Source organism: Aethalodelphis obliquidens, unplaced genomic scaffold (genome assembly GCF_003676395.1).
Source record: "Aethalodelphis obliquidens isolate GAN/ISIS:26980383/991018 unplaced genomic scaffold, ASM367639v1 scaffold67, whole genome shotgun sequence".
NCBI lineage: Eukaryota > Metazoa > Chordata > Mammalia > Artiodactyla > Delphinidae > Aethalodelphis > Aethalodelphis obliquidens.
This window is the reverse complement of record NW_020838011.1, coordinates 996,515-1,014,292: the sequence shown is the minus strand read 5'-3', so window position 1 is coordinate 1,014,292 and position 17,778 is coordinate 996,515.

The following is a 17,778-nucleotide window of genomic DNA, read 5'->3' as shown; positions in this document are numbered from 1 at the left end:
TAGGATGGTAAAAAGCACTCTGCAGTCTAACTGCCCACTAACCTTAGAGCTTTCTCTCACTAACTGGAATACTGGACAAGCCATTTGAGTTCTCCATGCCTCGTCTCCCCATTGATAAAATGAGCATGGTAATAGTAACTACCTCACAGGGTTATTATGAGGGTTAGATGAGTTAGTAGTTAATAAATCACTTAGAATAGTGTCTAGAACATAGTATGCCCCATCTAAGTGTTTGTTGAAATATAACTGAGAGGAGGACACTGGAGTGAGAAGCAGTTCTGAGATGAAGAAAGTCGAGAATTTAGTCTAGTTTAAAATAGCTATTAGATATGTAAGGGAAGAAGATGTGTAAGTAGATGGATATATTAATCTAAGGCTTCCAGATAGTTATTTGATAGTTATCAGTGTATAGATGCCTGGACAGGAGCCTGGACAAGATCCCTTAAGGAGAGAGAGCAGATAGGTAAGATGTTAGAGGAATGAGTTCCGAATCATCCCAACTTTGAAGAACACAGATTTTAGGGCTTGGAAGAAAGGAAAAACCAGGGTGGCAGGAGGAGAAATGAAATAGGTTTTGGAAGCTAAGCAAAGAAAATATTTCTAGAAAAAGAAAGTACATTTACATTAAAAAAGACATTTTACAAAATACAATACCCATTCATATTAAAAATTCTTAAATATAGGAATTGATGGTCACTACCTTAGTATAAAGAACTGTATAACAACATGTATATACATCAATTTAAGAACTAGAATCTTACATAAAAGGGAAAATTTTATTTTTATGTTTGCCACTTAAAATAGCATAAACAGAATTGAGAGAGTAGCACTGACATATATACACTACCATGTGTAAAACAGCTAGTGGTAAGCTGTGGTTTAGCATAGGGAGATCAGCTTGGTGCTTTGTGACCACCTAAAGAGGTAGGATGGGGAGGGTGGGAGGGAAGCTCATGAGGGAGGGGATAGAGGTATACATATAGCTGATTCACTTTGTTGTACAGCAGAAACTAACACAACATTGTAAAGCAATTATAATCAATACAGATATAAAAAAATTTAAAATTTTAAAAAATAGCATAAACAATGTCCAAAACTGATAAAACCATAAAACATTCCTGAAAGGCATATATTTAGACTTGAATAAATAAATAAATAACATGATATTCTTGGATAGGAAGACTGAACATCATAAAGACATTGGTTTTCTCTATGCTAATTTATAAACTTAATGCAATTCTTATTTACCAGTTTTGTTGTCGATGCTTTATATTTTTAGAACTAAACTGATTATAAAATTCATTTGGGAAAAAAGCAAGAAGTCAAAAGAAAAAAAGCCTACTAGAGGGCTTCCCTGGTGGCACAGTGGTTGAGAGTCCGCCTGCTGATGCAGGGGACGCGGGTTTGTGCCCCGGTCCGGGAAGATCCCACACGCCGCCAAGCGGCTAGGCCTGTGAGCCATGGCCGCTGAGCCTGCGCGTCCGGAGCCTGTGCTCCGCAACGGGAGAGGCCACAACAGTGAGAGGCCCGCGTACCGCAAAAAAAAAACAAAAAAAAAAAAAAAAAAAAAAATCACTGCATTGATAGGCGTATAGCCCCACTAAACAGTGACGCATACTATAAAACCTCTGCATTTAAAAAAGTCTGGTATCAATGCATCAACAGAGAAACAGCTGGATAAATCAGAATAGATAATCCAGAAATAGCCTGGTTGTATATGAAATTCCAAATAGAGTAATAGCAGCATCTCAAATCTCAGGAGAAAATTACTCTTTTTAATAGGAGGTGTTGATGAAATTGAAGGTCCTTATAGGAAAAAAAAAACAATAAAATTGGTTTAATTACAATTTATAAACCCTAACTGCATTAGAGAATTGAATGTAAAGAGGTGAAATTATACAGGTAGTAGAAGAAATGTACAGGTAGTAGAAATGTACAATTTTCTCTACAATTTGGAAGCAGAGAAAATCTTACTGATTATGACACAAAGTCCAAAATCAACTCTATATATATATATATATATATAAATATATATATATAATTTTTTTTTTTTTGCGGTATGCGGGCCCCTCACTGTTGTGGCCTCTCCCGTTGCGGAGCACAGGCTCCGGATGCGCAGGCTCAGCGGCCATGGCTCACGGGCCCACCCACTCCGCGGCACGTGGGATCTTCCCGGACCGGGGCACGAACCCGTGTCCCCTGCATTGGCAGGCAGACTCTCAACCACTGCGCCACCAGGGAAGCCCCCAACAAAATATTTTAATTTAATTTAACTTAATTTAATTACATAAAATTTTAACAAGAAAATTTCTTGTATGCCAAAACACACTTAAGCAAAGAAAAAAAAATGAAAAACCGGGAAATAATGGCAACTTATATCACAAAGAGTTGATATCCCTAATATATAAAACCCCTGAAAACAAAGAAGATAAATGCTAACAACATTATTAAATAAATACATAGTTCACAGAAAAAGGAAATGCAATGGACCTTAACCTTAGAAATTGACCTCAAGCCTTTCATGATTAGAAAACTGTTCAGCTTTCTCATAATAAGAAAATTGCAAACTGAAACTCATTGGAATATTCATTTATCTACTATCAGACTGGAAAAACTTGAAAATTTGACAGCATATTCTTTTTTGAGACTGTGGGAAAGCAAGCACTCTCAGATTTAGCTGGTTTGGCAATACCTACCAAAATGAACACATGCATTTTACCAGTGGAGTCTGCAGGTCTACTTTCAGAGATCTATCTAAAAAACACACTGGCAAAAAATGAAAAAAAAAAAAAATGTGCAAGACTGATTATCATGGCACCACTTGTAAACTTCAAATGTTGAATAAATTATTGTATGTTCACACTATGGAATACTGTGCAACTTTAAAAAGAATTACGAACTATCTATATACTACTATGGATGATCTTTGGGATATACTGCTAAGTGAAAAAACGGGGAGTAAAAGTGGAACATATAGTATTCTGCCGTGTATCAAAGACAAGATATTCATATATTTGTACTCTATTCCGGAGATCATTCCACTGTAGTATACAATAGAACACACACACACACACACACACACACACACACACACACAAACGCAGGCATGCATATATACGAAAAGATGAACTCAGAGAGAGTTCCCATGCACATGGAGTGTCCTAGTCTTTCCCAGTGTCTTCTCTTTTAGTAGTCTTGGGAGCTGTACCACAGAAGTAAAGGAAATAAAAGGTCCTGGGTGAGATATGTTCTATGATGAGGAAATGAATTTTTGTCATTTCTGTTTAATGAAACTTAGTTCTGAGTGAAGAAACAGCATTAAGAAACAGATTATTTACTTTCCCCAAAGATCACTTGTGTTTTTCAATGTGTATTAGTTTGCAAGCTTTTATTACCTTCAGCTTCTTAGAGAAAAAAAAAAGATTTAAAATGTAAGATAATTATTTTGCATGCTTAAGAAAATCAATATGTTTTAAGGTTGATAATTATAACATCTGCATTAAAACAAAGATTTCCCACATGTCATGGTTTAGCAAAGGAATGTTTCTTTATTCCTTTTTGTCACTACATAAGTAATGCTTTCCTTATGATTTTGACAGTTTGAGGTTAATCAACTAGAAATCTCATGTGTCTGTAAAAATGATGTCAGTCATAACACAACTGCACAAATAAAATAAGTACTGCATTTTGGTCCCCAGTAGTAAAAGATTTCCTTGGAAATATAAATGAGATAAAATACCAGTGAAAATTTCTTCTCTAATTTACCATAAATGAACTTCCATAGAATAATCTGGGATTTCTGAGTTGCATGAAGGAAATACCTTAGGTAGTAGGGCGTGCCCCAAAACTCTTGGGAGCACTGCGCATTTAATCCCATTACATGGGATGTAAATGCATTTCAGTGATGTCTTTATAAATGTTAAGTTTTATATCACAGGTATAAAAAGCCCACGAACTCTTTTTCCAATTGGGTATAGTTTTCATCCTAGTTGTCACCTACTCCTGAGTCAGTGAGGCAGGCAATACTTATGTACTGAATGTCCACTCTAGCACCAGGCATGGTGGCAATACAACAGTAGAGAAGACAAAAGTGGAGTATGAATTTATGGAGCTCAGTTTTTTTTTTTTTTAATTTAGTAAGAAAGCTTTATTTGTTTTTGGTTTTTTTGCTGTTGTTTTACTTTACTTTTTCCCAACCCCCGATCCCCATTTCAGGCAACTATAAATGATCTCTGTATCTATGAGCTTGTTTTCGTTTTTGTTTTTTTAAGACTCCACGTGTCAGAGGGATCATATGGTATTTGACTTTCCAAGTATGACTTATTTCACTTAGCCTAATGCCCTCAAGGTCCAGCCATGTTGTCACGAATGACAAGATTTCACTTTTTATGGCTGAATAATATTTCAGTGTGTATGTGTGCACACGCACATGTGCATGTGTATGTGTATCACAATTTCTTTATCCAGTCATCCATTGATAGACACTTAGGTTGTTTCCATATCTTGGCTATTGTAAATAAAGCTGTAATAAACATGGGGGTGCATATATCTTTTCGAATTAGTGTTTTCATTTTTTTCGGAAAAATACCCATAGTGGAATTACCGGATCACATGGTAATTCTATTTAAAGTTTTTTTAAACCTCCATACTGTTTTCCAGAGTGGCTGCACCAATTTATAATCTCACCAACAGTGCCAAAGGTTTTCTTTTCTCCATGTCCTCACCAACATTTGTTATTTCTTGTCTTTTTGATAATAACCATTCTAACAGGTGTGACGTAATATCTCATCGTGGTTTTGATTTGCATTTCCCTGATGATTAATGATGTTGAGGATATTCTAATGCACCTGTTGGACATCTATATGACTTCTTTGGAAAAATGTCTATTCAGACCTTCTGCCCATTTTTTGATCAGATTTTATTCTATTTTTTTTTTGCTATTTAGTATGAGTTCTTTATATATTTTGTATATTAGCCCCTTATCAGATATATGATATGCAGTTATTTACTCCTATTCAGTAAGTTGCCTTTTCATTTTGTTGATGGTTTCCTTTGCTGTGCAGAAGCTTTTTAGTATGATGTAGTTCCACTTATTTTTCTTTTGTTCCTTTTGCTTTTGGTGTCATATTCAAAAATTCACCACCAAGACCTATATCAAGGAGCTTACTGCCTATGTTTTCTTCTAGACATTTTACAGTTTCAGGCCTTACCTTTAAATCTTTAATCCATTTTGAGTTAATTTTTGTGTATGGTGTAAGATAGTGGTCCAGTTTCATTCTTTTGCATGTGGCCATCTGGTTTTTCTCAACACCAATTATTGAAGAGACTTTCCTTTTCCCATTGTATATTCTTGACTCCTTTGCAGTAAATTCACTGACCATACATGCCTGGGTTTATTCTTAGGCTATTCCATGCTGTTCCATTGATCTCTGTGTCTGTTTTAATGCCAACACCATACCATTTTAATCACCATAGCTTTGTAATATCGTTTGAAATCAGGGAGCATGATGCTTCCAGGTTTGTTCTTCTTTCTCAAGATTGCTTTGGCTATTCAATGTCTTTTGTGGTTCCATACAAATTTAGGATTGTCTGCTCTATTTCTGTGAAAAATATCATTGGGATTTTGATAGGGATTACACTGAATCTATATATTGCTTTGCGTAGTATAGACAGTTTAACAATGTTGATTCTTCTAATCCATGAGCAAGGAAGATCCTTCCATTTATTTGTGACCTCTTCAATTCCTTTCATTAATGTCCTGTAGTTTTCAATATATAGGTCTTTCACCTCCTTGGTTAAATTTATTTCTAGGTATTTTATTCTTTTTGATGCAATTGTGAAATGGGATTATTTTCTTTACTTCTCTTTCTGATAGTTTATTATTAGTGCACAGAAGCCCACCAAATTTTTGTGTGTTGATTTGGTACTCTGAAAACTGGAGCTCAGTTCTTATACAAAATACCTCCTGGAATTAGACCCCAGCTTTTGGGATAACTGTTTTATCTTCTGTTGTGCAAATGCTAGTCTTGCCTTCCACCTACCCTTCCAAGTGCCACCACCACAGGCCTCTCTCCATAGTTTATAACCTTTCTTTTGTACACTGGTGCAGAATAATTACCTCCAGCTTTATACATAGATAGTTCCCTACATTCTCAAGAACGATGTGTTGGTTTATTTAGAAGTCTCTATTCACATTATTAAAAGAATCCAATTAAACCACAGTTATTGTAGAACTAAGATCCTTAATTTTTAAAAATCACATTAAGTGTAAACACTCTTGTTCGGTAGTAAGAAGAATGCATAAGAGAAAAAGCATTGATGTAATGTAGTTCAGAGAAAAATAAGAAAATATATAGTACTAAATCTATGTAGAATTAGGTAGTGATTTGAAATAAATATTTTAAAAAGACAACTGGTGATAATAGTAAAGGGAGGCTACAGGGGAATTTGGGTTACTAGCAACTTTAATATCATAATGTCCCAAAGTAGATGTGATGAGAAAAATGTGATGTATGGTAGACTCTGAGCTTTCACTGCCGAGGGCCTGGGTTCAATCCCTGGTCGAGGAACTAAGATACTGCAAGCTGTGTGGCATGGCCAAAAGAAAATTTAAAAATAAAATTGGGATTGACATATATACACTAAAATTTATAAAATAGATAACTAATAAGAACCTGCTCTATAAAAAAAAATAAAAAATCATGGAAAAATAATAAAAGAAAAGAATTATATGCCCTAGAACAATGATGTATACTTTGAGATACATCAAAATCACCTGAATTGCTTATTAAATATATAAATTCTGCATATATATATATATATATATATATATATATATATGTACAGGGAATCAGAATGCATTCATTTTGTTCACTAGCTACGTGGTAGATCCCCAATATAGGTCTGAGCCAAGCTCCCAAATGATTCCAATGTGAACCAAAGTTTGAGAATCATTAGTTTTGATTTGATTAGGGTTTGGCAAATTATGGACTAAGGGCCAAGTCTGTCCCAGTATCTGATTTTGTAGATAAAGTTTTATTAAAATACAGACACACTCACTCATTTACCTGTTATCTATGGCTGCTTTTACACTACCATGGCAAAAGTTGAGTAGCTGTAAAAGAGAATATAGAATCTGCAAAGCCTGTTTACTATCTGGTCCTTTATAGAAAAACTTTGCCAACTCTTGGCCTAGAGCATGGCATAGAAGTGAACCTATCACATAGAGAGACTGAATTATCTTTTACCAGCCCAGACAATAGGAAACGGAATCATTTTCAGAATGTCTAGTTACATTAATTTAATTTTTAGGAAAGTTTCACACCATGAAGAGCTTCTTCAAAAAAAAAGAGAGAAGAATCGCTAGCAAATCCATTTCTCTTCATTTTCAGGGGGATGCAGTGTAAAACCCGAACAGGAGGTCACACACGGCACTATGTTCTTCTTACCTTTTTTTTTTTTTTTTTAATTTCAAGCATATAGTAGCTATAAACTTTAAGAATAAATCAGTGATAACTGAAATCAAACCAAATGGGAGTTAATAATGGGCATTAGGCTCTAAGATTTTATTTTATTTTATTTTTTTTGTGGTACACGGGCCTCTCACTGCTGTGGCCTCTCCCATTGCATAGCACAGGCTCCGCACGCACAGGCTCAGTGGCCATGGCTCACGGGCCTAGCCACTCCACAGCATGTGGGATCTTCCCGGACCGGGGCACGAACCCGTGTCCCCTGCATCGGCAGGCGGACTCTCAACCACTGCGCCACCAGGGAAGCCCTCTAAGATTTTATTTTGACAGGAGTTTGATTGAAGCTAGAATTTAATAACATAATGAACTATTTTCAAAAATTACAACTGATTAATTTCAAAATGATTGTTTCTTACAACATTTCTAGCATTGTGCCCTACTTGGATGAATGCAGGAAATGGCTCTGGAAGATCAAATAACAGCTCCTGTCCTATCTGCTCCACACATTTCACAAAAACCTGAACACTGCTTGGAAGGCCAGAATTCTATGAGAGGAAATATTGATTTTTATCAACCTGGAAAGTGAAATGAGAGACAGAATGACATTGTTAGCCATAGGGAGTTTAGTTCAGGTCGACAACCACTAAAATTCCCACAATTTTATGGGAATTGTTCAGAAATTACAAATGTTGCAGTGCTAAAGGACTCTGACATAAGGCTGGAAAACACTTTTTGACACTGGGTAGTGCTCAGCCTCCATTCCTAGAGCCACTGAAATCCAGAGCATATTAAGTACACCACAGAGGTTCACATGAGCCTGCTTTGGGGGATGGCTTTTGGCCTACAGGGAGCAAAAATTCACATGAGAAGTTAATTCCAATGCTGGAAAGTACTGCGTAAATCAGCCGATTTGCTGCTGCTGTTCTATTTCTACTTGTGCTTGTCCATGTTATCAAAGATGCCATTAGGGGGCTTCCCTGGTGGCGCTGTGGTTGAGAGTCTGCCTGCCGATGCAGGGGACACGGGTTCGAGCCCTGGTCTGGGAAGATCCCACATGCCGCGGAGCAACTAAGCCCGTGAGCCACAACTACTGAGCCTGCGTGTCTGGAGCCTGTGCTCCACAACAAGAGAGGCCGCGATAGTGAGAGGCCTGCGCACCGCGATGAAGAGTGGTCCCCGCTTGCCGCAACTAGAGAAAGCCCTCGCACAGAAACGAAGACCCAACACAGCCATAAATAAATAAATTAATTAATTTAAAAAAAAAGATGCCATTAGGACATAATGTGACAGGTCTCTACAGATGAAAATGCGAATAAGCAGAGCATGGGAAATAGCTTCATAAGCAACCTTTTTATGGTCTTCTCTCTTTAAATCTTCTGGTTTGTTGTTTTACTTGAATTAAACCTAATCTTATTGGGGAAATGAGTAAGCTATGTTTTAGTTCTGTTTGCTTACATTTTTATTCTATAATTATAAGTCAGCCTCTGCGTGTGGTTACACAAAAGTAAGTAGCTATTGAGATGTGTTATTTTTACCCTTTTCACTTTGGTGAGTTTTTTCTTCTTATTATGCAGTGCTCTAGCATTGTTAGTATGTCTTAAACACTCTCCTTTACAAGCCAGTACCAGAGGAAATGAGAGTTAACCCCTCAGTCTGGTGGGCTTGTAGTGTGTCACATATTATTCAATCAGGGCTTTCTTAGTATCCTCTAGTTTGTGTGCTACCATCCCTGCCAACTGATAGACCTTCTTATTTATTATAAGCCCACTCATTTATCAGACTGTGTTGAGTTGGCTAGCTGAGATTTATCAAAATAAATAAATAAAAGTGTAGTCAATAAAGACAGAAACAGTCAATATATTTTGAATGCCTCTCTTAAAGGGAAGAATTCTCAAATTTCCTAACAAATAAAGAATTTATCGGAATAAAAGCAAGTCATTATGTTAATGGAATATAAAACAGGCTGGCTAAATCAAACAGGTTTCAGAGTTGGTATCTGTGTTGGAAACCTTGTACCTATCCAGTGGAAAGGTAACATGAGTTAGTTGGGATTGAGAATCGGGATTCAGAATTGCTAATTTTTTAAAATTCTAAGACCACCTTCCCCAAAGGATGTCAATGTCAAAAATACATTGCGTGGCTGATTTCAGGGGTTTTCAGGATGCTCCAAAACCTGGTCTGGGGTTAACTACCCTGCCTGTGTCCCATAACATCACATAATACATAGTACATTAGCATATTAGATAGTACATTAAACCAAGCATACTACGGTAATACATTTTTTATAAGTACAGACCCCTTGGCAGGTAGTAATCAGTCCAACCTGGGAAAGAAGTATAGATAACAAGCTATACACAAGCAGTTGTTGACATGAACTATAAAATAAATGAAATGTCTTTAGAGTGCTAATGAGATTTTTTTTTTTTTTTTTTTTCGGTACGCGGGCCTCTCACTGTTGTGGCCTCTCCCATTGCGGAGCACAGGCTCCGGACACGCAGGCTCAGCGGCCATGGCCCACGGGCCTAGCTGCTCTGCTGCATGTAGGATCTTTCCAGACCGGGGCACGAACCAGTGTCCCCTGCATCGGCAGGCGGACTCTCAACCACTGCACCACCATGGAAGGCCGCTAATGAGATTTTTGATGGAAAATATTATATAATTGTTTATAGTTGTTATTTTCCATTATATTTTACTGTATCATTACAATTTGAGGGTGTGACTAGAATAATACCACTTTAAGAATTAGATCACAAAACTGAGCATTTCTTTTTTCCTTTATGTAAGTATTTTGGAGACTTCAAAGGAAGATGCTATATAGAAATGCAAGAACAATTACTTTTATTCTACTAATGTAATTAGAACCACACTCTCTTAGTTGTGTTAAACTTTCCTTGATGATCAATTTCAGACTTGGAGCTTTTTTCAAGATCAGCAAAAGTTTCCCACAAGAGAAGATAGCACACTGAAGCAGATACATGAATAAATGACAAATAGATTAAAAGTAGAAGCATAAAATATGCCAAGCAGAAAGAAAACTCAGCAAATAATAGTTTGGCTTAGTTATTGTGAGGATAAAGGCTTTTTCAGATGAAGTAACTCTAGGCTAAGCCATTTATTTTAATTTTCATTATGAAAAGCACTTCATGATTCTGAGACACTCATTAATTGACTCATTTATTCACTGTACAAATATTAACTGAAAACCTACTTGTGCCTGACACCATGGTAGATGCTGAGTATATGAAGATTAAAATGACAAAACTGCTTCCCCAAAGATCCCATATTCCAGCCCAGAAGACAGGCATGTAAACAAATTATTTAATGTACCCAAGTGAGATGATAGAGACAGGTACTACACATCCAGAGAACCCTTCTGGGCAGAGGTGATTTACTCAAGGTGTGACAGGTTGGGGGATGGGAGGGTTCCAAGACTTCACAGAAGAGTTCCTGCTGAAGAAAAAGAAGACTGATATTTTCATACACTTGTAGAAATCTAAGTCTAGTCCATCTAATTGACAGCCCCGAAATACTGAATATATTAAATATTGCCTTGTTGTCAATAAAAATAACTCAGTGGAAAACTGAAATTTATATTTTTGACTTGTTTACTAATAGTTTCATTTTTCACTGTTAAATATCTCATGAATGTCAGCCTTTGCAACATTAATTTCAGTTCAAAAACCATAGTTTAAAGTCTATTATACATGAAGCATGGAGGTGAGCACTGATGTCACTGTAAAAGTAAATTAGCCATTCATGAGCTTAGCCAACCAGTTTATTTATTTATTTATTTATTTATTTATTATTATTATTTTTTTTGCCGTACGCGGGCCTCTCACTGTTGTGGCCTCTCCCGTTGTGGAGCACAGGCTCCGGATGCGCAGGCTCAGTGGCCATGGCTCACGGGCCCAGCCGCTCCGCGGCATGTGGGATCTTCCCGGACCGGGGCACGAACCCGTGTCCCCTGCATAGGCAGGCAGACTCAACCACTGTGCCACCAGGGAAGCCCCAGTTTATTTATTGAATGTGTTCTAAGTGCCAGGCAAGGTGTAAAGTGTGAGGGGTAAAAGGATAAAAAAAGTAAATGCAATCCTTGTCAGCAGAGTTAAATCCTCCTGGGGAAAGGTTGGCATTAATCAAATAATCAGAAAAATGTATAATTATAAACTGATAAGAAGAAACAATAAAAAGGATATCTAGGGAATACAAGTGCAAGTTAATCTAATTTTAGGATCAGAGAAGCTTTCCCTGATAAAACGGTATTTAAAGTGAAAGAAGAAGGATGATTTCAAGTTAATAAGGAGAAGGAATCTGTGTGTCAGTGTTTGAGGAGCGGCCAAGAGTAGGGGCAGAGTGTGAGAGGCCATTCCAAACAGAAGAACAGAATCTGCAAAGGCCTCAAGAAAAGAAATCGTATGGTTTACTCAGAGCCTTGTAATCATTTTAAGGATTTCGGTATCTATCCTCGGAAAAGGAAGAAGCCATTGAGGAGTCAGAGGAAGAAAACATAGCCCCTGCCTCATGGAACACAGGATATGGCAGGAGGAACTTCACAGATAATAAAATTCGACTGATGATATGAAGAGGTTTTCACTGGGGGTTAAGAGAGCAAAACAGGGGACATTTAGCTTGTCAATCTAAAATTCTAGGAAGCAATGATAGAAGTGTTTATTTGGGACCAAAGAATTGCAATTCGGGGTACACAGATTTGGGTAGCAACCTAAATAGTGTCCCACTAAGGAGAAAAACTCAGGGGTTTTCAAGACAAAAAGGAATGCTTATATAAGTTGCTCACAAAGAATTTTGATTGGTGTTGCTGGCAGAAAGCTAGTCTTGGTTAAACATGATCAGCTGCTAAATCCATCACTAAGCAAAAGTCGTAGATTGCCAGAGCAAGTCGCGGGGGTTCTCGCAGAGTTCTTGGAATGTTCGCAGTTTGACCCAGTTCAACAGTCCATGTTCCTACCCAGTGAGGACGTGCACAAGGCCCACCTCCTCAAAGGCCTCCTCCATTTAAGAAACGCTTGACGTAATCAACTCCATTTTATTTCACCTTTCACAAGGTGAGGATCCTGAGAGTCTCTCTGAGGAGTAAAATGCCTGAATTTTGTCTTGAAGGAGTAAAAATTATCAAGAGGGAGGAAGACAGATAGGTATTCCAGGCAAAGGAATAATCTGTATAAAGGAATGAAAATGTGAAATAAATGGCCTAAGTGGAACACATGGACATTTTATCATTACCAGGGAATAAAAGGCAAGACACTGAGTGGAAACACTTGAGACTTTCACATACGGGCCATAAAACCACGATAGGTTTTAGTAATTCATTCTGTAGGCAAGTTGTTAAAGGGTGTTTAGTAGGTGATTGTAATGATTCACATCTTATACATGTTATTCTGAATTGAGTGGGAAGGATGGATTTAAGATGGTCAAGAATGAGTGCATGGAGATTATTCAGGATACCATTCTAATACTGCAGGAGAGAGAAGATGAAAGTCTTAAGTAGAATGGTAAATAGTGGGACTAGAGAGGTACAGAGAGATTTGAAGCATATCTAAGAGGTGAGATTGGCAGGAATTAGTCATTAATTACATATGGTGGTGAAAGAAATAGAGAAATCTAGGAAAACTTACACAGTTTACTGCTTGGCTACCTGAGTGTACAGTGATATTAATATCGTTTAGTGATACTAATAACAGAGAATCAGATTTTTGGATAAAATATAATGAGTTCAGAGATGGGACTTCTAGAATGACAGTGTGAGAACCTGGAGGAAACTTCTCCCCCAGAGAGATATCTATTAAGCTGGTCTAAATTAGCAAAGTCAATTAGTCAACTTGTCTAGAGATTGATCAAAGGGCTTACAATTAATTCAAGAAATATTAATTCTACATAATCTATGAAGCCTACTGAAAAGAGTCATGTCATGGGAGGCGTGACACTAGAGCTAAAGGCTGCATCCATACCCCTGGCCCTTTGTGTTGCTGAAGACTGTTCCAGCAGTTCATGTCTCTTTCAGATCCCTGAGGTGGAAGAGCTATTCCGGGTGAATTCAACAGCCAGTGAACATCAGTAGACCCTACTTCCCAGAGTTACATGCTGTGGAAGGCCTATACCAGGCAGGTGGTGGCACAAGGCAGTGTGATCATTCTCCCAGTCCCCACTCCTACTACATAGAATACGGATGCATCAACAGATAAAGAGTACATGCAGTCCCCTATTTCCTTAAAACTCTGAATTAAGGGAGAACTCCTATGGTGAGCTTGGCAGCCAAAATGCAAATTCCATTTCCACAGCTTTCTGGGGTGGAAAAGCTATCCTGGGTAAATGTGACAGCCAGTAACTATTGGCAGATCCCATCTCCCCAACTCTGGGCTGCACAAGATCTATACAATGTGGTAGCAGCATCCAGCCTGCAGCACCCATTTCTGTTGCCTGCCCCCACAACCCCGCAAACACACACCAACACACACATAGGCAGGGTACGGGTGGGAAAGCTGGTGAAGACTGAGTTCCCAGTCTCCCCAGCTCCTGCTCTACAGTGCCAGCAGTGCTGTACCACACTGCAACCATCCTCCGCATCCGTCCAATGGAAGGGTGGAGCAAGCCCAAAAGCTGGCAACACCCTGCTCCTGACAAAGGGCGTAGTTTTATTTGGTTCAGACTGTTACAAAATATAACCCAGGGCCTTGTTGAAAACAATGGATCAGTAGCTAGAAACTGAGTCTAACAGGTGGATGTAATAACGATAAGACAGACCAGTCAGAAGCTAAATGGGAAGACCAGGGAAAGAGCCTGTCAAAGAGGACCTGGCTAAAACCAAAGTCACGCTGGTGGTCAGAAATACTGTGTGTGTGCCCTCTGTGGGGCAACCAGAGAGGGAAATCCTGAGCTGCAAGGTCCTGAACGAACTCCCTGAACAGTGAAAGCAGTCTTTAAGCCAACTACCATTATGTTGAGCAACTACCATTATGCTGAGAAAGTGATACATGGGAATTAAAAAACAAACAAAGAAGATTTGGCTATTATATGTGGAATAAACATAAATATGGAGCTGTGATTACTGGGCTATGGTATTTCAGTGTTGCCTGTTGTAGCAGCCAGTGCTGTTCAGCACCTTTTCCTTTGAGATTACAGGAAAGGAAGTGCAGATACATTCTGATATCAGTGAATTTGGGGCAGGAGAGTGAAGTAATTGATACTTAATTGTTTTGAAGTAGAAAGTAGGAAAGTAAAGTCATCTGCTGAGAGACAGCAAGCAATTGAAGGGTTAGTGCAGTTGTTGTGGATAACAGAAGTAACTAGCCAAGAACAAGTAAAATAATTTTGCTAGGTTGAGGTACCATCTGAGGTTGGAGAATATGATTTTTGTAGCTTGAAGGCTGACTTGTTTTATTCTAATTCTTTTAGCCCCAGGAAATTGGTAGCATGAACCCAGGGTTGTAGTTTTGCTGGGAGGATGAAACAGAAGCAGGAATGCAACATAGTTGATGGTATTGATCAGGAACCGTAAAACATACCCTGAGAGCAAGAAAAGTGAAGCCAAAAGAAAGCTGAACTACTGAGAGAAGGCAGTGGCATCAAGGAAACAGGAGTGGCTATCTGATCTTAAAAAATAGTTGAAGTTAAGGGTGTAAAAGAATTGAAACCATTAACGCTATAAACAGAAAGTAAGCTATTGGGGTTTGGTGTTTATGATTATAATAGCCAGAGTCACAGAGTGACTGAGTGTGTTGATTATTAAGGTAGAATAGAAATGAAATTTCACTTGAATCCAGGATACCATGGAACAGAAAGAACTAAGGTATTGGATTCATTATCAACATTAGTACTGAAAATACTGAAATCACCCTGGCTAATGCTTAGAATTATGTAGTAGAAAGAAAACATCAAACACTTCACGAGATAGAAAGAAATGACCAAGATGTTGGCTAGTGACTGCAATAAGAAGAGATGAGGTGGCATAGACATACCGTATTAATCGCAGAGGAGGGACTTTTCCCCACAGAGAGAGTATTGATTTGGAAATGGCAATGAAGAGGTAGAAGAAAGCTAATCTTACTTTCAGGCTTTTGACCATGTTGTTGGGTGTGGCATAAAGTATTCTTCTGTGAATAATAATTATAGTAATAATAATATCATCAATATATCAAGTCTTTATTAAGGCAGGAGGTAGCTGGATGGCTCAGTGAAGAGGCTGAAGATTTAGTAAGGCTGCTTATCATGGCAGTAGGTGCTGGGGTAATAAATGAAAGGTTTCAGAATTTAAAGGGCAAAATAGTATAGAAATGTGTACAAAGAAGATGAAGGATGATTGAAAGGTGCTATGTTTCAGATGGACACTGAGGGGAAATAACATGATGCAAGGAGGATTTAGGTGGCCATAGTCATCTAGATGTTACTTTGGTTCCCAGCTGTGGTACCACAGCAAGGGAAGCTCCAAGGGGGTGGGGGAAGGAGTGGACGATGACCTCAGTATGAGTCAGCTCAGCACTGACATATTTGTAAAGATATGGCCAGGAAATCTGCAATGGTGCATTCAGGCTCAGATTAACAACAGTTTATGTAATTAATTCCCTATTGTAGCATTCCCTAAGTGGATAATTTATAAAATTTCTCCCTTACTGCAAATGTTAGGGGAAATTTTCTATTGAAGTAATTATTTCAAGAAGAGAAACAGGGTTTGGGGGGGGGGGTAGAGACAGAAGGCGAGGGAGAGAGGAAAGAACTCAAAGTCAAGGAGGAAAAAGAGAACAAATCAAATCATTCTATCAGTAGTTGCATGTGATGAGTCAGGGGACCAGAACCAACTTGCAGACAGGATTCTTCTTTGTTTTTCTATGAATATTGGTAGACACTGAAAATAAAAGTTAAGAATGCAGGTGTCCTGTTCAAATATTTGCCTGGTGGCCGTGGGAGAGAAGCTTGGATTAAGAAGTCCTGAAGTATTTATGTTGTTAACATTAAGTGAATCAATATAGTATAAATCAGGATGCTTATGACTTTGTTAGAATATAAACTCCTCATGGGTAGGATCCATCTCTTTTCCTATTTAGGGAAGGGTTGTGTATAAAAACATACATTAAAAACATCTTCGGGGGGATTTGAGAAGATGGCAGAGGAGTAAGATGTAGAGATCACCTTCCTCCCCACAGATACACCAGAAATACATCTACATGTGGAACAACTCCTACAGAACACCTACTGAAAGCTGACAGAAGACCTCAGACCTCCCTAAAGGTAAGAAACTCCCCACATACCTGGGTAGGGCAAAAGAAAAAAGAAAAAAAACGGTACAAAAGAATAGGGACGGGACCTGCACCAGTGGGAGGGAGCCGTGAAGGAGGAAAGGTTCCACACACTAGGAAGCCCCTTCACGGGCAGCGACTGCGGGTGGCGGAGTGGGGAGCTTCGGAACCGCGGAGGAGAGCGCAGCAACAGGGGTGCGTAGGGCAAAGCGGAGACATTCCAAGCGCCGACGAGCACTCAGCAGCCCCAGAGGCTTGTCTGCTCACCCGCGGGGTGGACGGGGGCTGGGAGCTGAGGCTCGGGCTTCGGAGGTCAGACCCCAGGTAAAAGACTGGAGTTGTCGGCGTGAATACAGCCTGAAGGGGTTAGTGCACCACGGCTAGCCGGGAGGGAGTCCAGGAAAAAGTCTGTACCTGATGAAGAGGCAAGAGACTTTTTCTTCCCTCTTTGTTTCCTGGTGCGCAAGGAAAGGGGATTCAGAGCGCTGCTTAAAGGAGCTCCAGAGACGGGTGCAAGCCCCGGCTATCAGAGCGGGCCCCAGAGACGGGCATGAGATGCTAAGGCTGCTGCTGCCACCACCAAGAAGCCTGTGTGCTAGCACAGGTCACTCTCCACACCTCCCCTCGCGGGAGCCTGTGCAGCCCACCACTGCCAGGGTCCTCTGACCCAGGGACAATTTCCCCGGGAGAACGCACGGCGCGCCTCAGGCTGGTACAACGTCACGCTGGCCTCTGCAGCCACAGGCTCGCCCTGCACTCCGTGCCCCTCCCTCCCCCCGGCCTGAGTGAGCCAGAGCCCCCGAATCAGCGGCTCCTTTAACCCCGTCCTGTCTGAACAAAGAACAGACGCCCTCAGGAGACCTACATGCAGAGGCGGGGCCAAATCCAAAGCTGAACCCCGGGAGCTGTGCGAACAAAGAAGAGAAAGAGAAATTTCTCCCAGCAGCCTCAGAATCAGCGGATTAAATCTCCACAATCAACTTGATGTACCCTGCATCTGTGGAATACCTGAACAGACAACGAATCATCCCAAATTGAGGAGGTGGACTTTGGGAGAAACA